Genomic DNA, 3,401 nt, shown 5'->3' with positions numbered 1-3,401 from the left:
ATGGTCTGAGACATTATTTCTGGTGAAGGTGGATTCTCTCCGGCATTGCGTAAATCACTTCCACAAACATGCGCCATTTTGCACAAATACAGATCCGATATGATGTATTTCCCAGCTCTGTTACGTTATGGACCCTAGTCATCCTAGCCTAGCCTAGCCTAAATAAAAAGGTGTGGAATAATGTGCAACATTTCTCCTTCATTACAAGTGATAATAAACCTAGGCTATAGAGCAACCAGGAACGTCCATATTTGTCTAACTTCTCACATGTCTGTGTCATCTGTCTGCAAACATGTCGACCATTACCATGAGGTCAATTGCGGCTTTTGATTTTGAATATCACACGTTTCCTCTCTGCCGTGAGATCTTCATATTTAAATAAAATTGTGGGCCGTAAGAAATATATGTCCATCGCAGGTCAACTATATGGCTCAGTTCCATCATCAGTTTCTAAGAAAACTGAAAAGGTGAGGTCCCACCGAGATTCGAACTCGGATTGCTGGATCCAGAGTCCAGAGTGCTAACCCTTACACCATGGGACCTGATAAGAAAAGATGTGATTTCATCTAAATGTTTTACATATAATCAACCAGAGGCCATTCCTCCCTCCCTGCCTGCAGGGTTCAAGGTTTTCTAGAAGGTTCTCGAAGATTCTGGGTAGGAACTGCCATTGAGAGGACGTAGTTATACGTATCATTAATGATATTGTTGTTGACTTTCTGATTTAGAAAGATAGATAGATAGATAGATCGATAGATAGATAGGTAAAAAACAGATATTAGACAGATCGATAGATACATAAGGCTGTATATGTCAACTTTCACAGAAATCATTGATATCTGCGTTATTCTGCAAGAAATACATGTACATGGATGTAGTGATAATATGGGTTAGGTATAAGACCAGTTGTGTTGAGATTGTAGTGAATGTGACCATTGACTTCAACCTTAATAGTGTAGTGAAGATAAAGTTGTAGTGAAGATAAATGTTGAAGTGACTCATAAGGTTGTTGTGAGTACAAGGATGCATCGTAAATGAGTCCTTCCTACCTGAAAGTCAACAATTACAAAATTGATCAAGTATAACAACATCCTCGGACAACCAACTACAAACACCAACCATAGAGTGAACCTGACTGTTACCTAACGACGACCTCTCAAAGGTAATGATCTTACCAGAATCTTCGAGAACCTTCTAGAAAACCTTGAACCCTGCAGGCAGGGAGGGAGGAATGGCCTCTGGTTGATTATATGTAAAACATTTAGATGAAATCACATCTTTTCTTATCAGGTCCCATGGTGTAAGGGTTAGCACTCTGGACTTTAAATCCAGCAATCCGAGTTCGAATCTCGGTGGGACCTCATCTTTTCAGTTTTCTTCGATACTGATGATGGCCGCATTATTCTGTACGTTATATATACATTCATATATATACATAAAAATGTATATGTAAACATATATATGGAATAATATGGTTTTATCAATAGCCAGAGACCATTCTTCCCTCCTTGCCTGCAGAGTTCATAGTTTTCTGGAAGGTTCTAGAAGAATCTGGTGAGATAATTGCCATTGAGAGGACGTTGTTATACTTCATATATCAATGATTTCATTATTGTTGACTTTCAGATAAAGATAGATAGATAGATACATAGTTAGATTGATAGATTGATAGAGCGATATTTATATAGGTATATAGATAGATAAGTTTCATCAATACTGTATCTTACGCTTGTAGCTCCTTCCATGCAGTCTTCATTGTATTACTATCTTCACTATATCCTTATCTTGACAAAACATTCACCTTCACTAACCACTATCTTCACTATATCCTTATCTTCAATAAACATTCATCACCAACCACTATCTTCACTATCTCCTTATCTTCACTATACATTCACCTTCACTAACCACTATCTTCACTATATCCTTATTTTCAATAAACATTTCACCTTCACTAACCACTATCTTCACTATATCCTTATCTACACTAAATATTCATCACTAACCACTGTCTTCACTATCTCCTTATCTTCACTAAACCTTCACCTTCACTAACCACTATCTTCACTATATCCTTATCTTCAATAAACATTCATCACTAACCACTATCTTCAATATATCCTTATCTTCACTACACCCAAAGCTACAAAATATCATTTTCAATGAGATTGGATTGTTTTGTGTTCACTATATTCTTCACTACACCATCATGCTGACAATACCATTGCCCTTATTCTACCTGGAAAGGCCATCATCAACTATACCCTAACAAGACCTTCATCATCGTAATTAAGGCCCTCATCACTTCACCCTCAGTTACACTGACCTTTGGCCTTATCATTAGGGGTGAGGTTCATAGATCTCTTTCCACAGACACAAACACACACACACACACATACAGCGTTATCAATACAGTAACAATCATCTCTACCGGTCAAATTTTACACTTACTGTAGCGGGTTATCAGTGACACAAGCTCGTTATACCTTTACTTAAGATTGAAATCAATGATACTACTCAATCTTTATATTCACTACAAGTGGAAACCATCAAGGATACTGTTCAATCTTCACTTTAATTACCATCTAGTATAACATTCTGCAGCTGTATAACATCGTGCAAGAGTAATTCAAAAGATAATCAATGGACCCTCAACAAAGAGTTAGACGATTAGTTGAGGTGCGTGAAAGAGCAAAAAGGGAAGAACGAGAAAACGCAAGAGTGTGGCGATAGATGCGACGTGAGCGCGGGAGGGGTAGGAGAGCTCCTAGTGTGGTGGTACCTGTGCACCAACAAGAAGTGAGAAGAGAAAATCGCGTGGCATAGGTACGCAAGGCGGCAGCTGAAAGAGAAAGAGTTGATGCCAACCAGTGGGCTGCAAGCCGCTTTGCTGCAAGGAGGGCAGCAAGACAGAGAAGAAACCAAGGAAATGAGAGCAGAATGCTTGTCCCTTACCATTATTGGGATAGAGTCAATCTTCCTCCGGAGGATGAATCACACAATAACAATGGTCCTTCTACGGTATTCAGGGAACTACTCGACGATCACTCCTACCCAGGAGTAAGCACTATAGAATACAGTACCTCCTACCCAACATTAAGCACTTTAGACGACAGGACCTCCTACCCAACATTAGGCACCTTAGATAGTAGCTCCTACCCAACATTAAGCAGCTTAGATAGTAGCTCCTACCCAACATTAAGCAGCTTAGATAGTAGCTCAGACCCAACATTAAGCAGCTTAGATAGTAGCTCCTACCCAACATTAAGCAGCTTAGATAGTAGCTCCTACCCAACATTAAGCAGCTTAGATAGTAGCTCCTACCCAACATTAAGCAGCTTAGATAGTAGCTCCTACCCAACATTAAGCAGCTTAGATAGTAGCTCCTACCCAACATTAAG

At 39.3% G+C, this 3,401-nt stretch overlaps 1 non-coding gene across 1 annotated transcript; it reads right to left on the bottom strand.

Annotated features, from left to right (window-relative positions):
* Nucleotides 1–470: 470 nt before the first annotated feature.
* Nucleotides 471–542, bottom strand: TRNAQ-CUG (transfer RNA glutamine (anticodon CUG)). Its single transcript has one exon. It is a non-coding gene; the product is annotated as a tRNA-Gln (tRNA).
* Nucleotides 543–3,401: the final 2,859 nt, after the last annotated feature.

This window comes from Panulirus ornatus, chromosome 58 (assembly GCF_036320965.1).
Source record: "Panulirus ornatus isolate Po-2019 chromosome 58, ASM3632096v1, whole genome shotgun sequence".
Taxonomy (NCBI): domain Eukaryota; kingdom Metazoa; phylum Arthropoda; class Malacostraca; order Decapoda; family Palinuridae; genus Panulirus; species Panulirus ornatus.
This window is presented reverse-complemented; position numbering and strand designations above follow the sequence as displayed.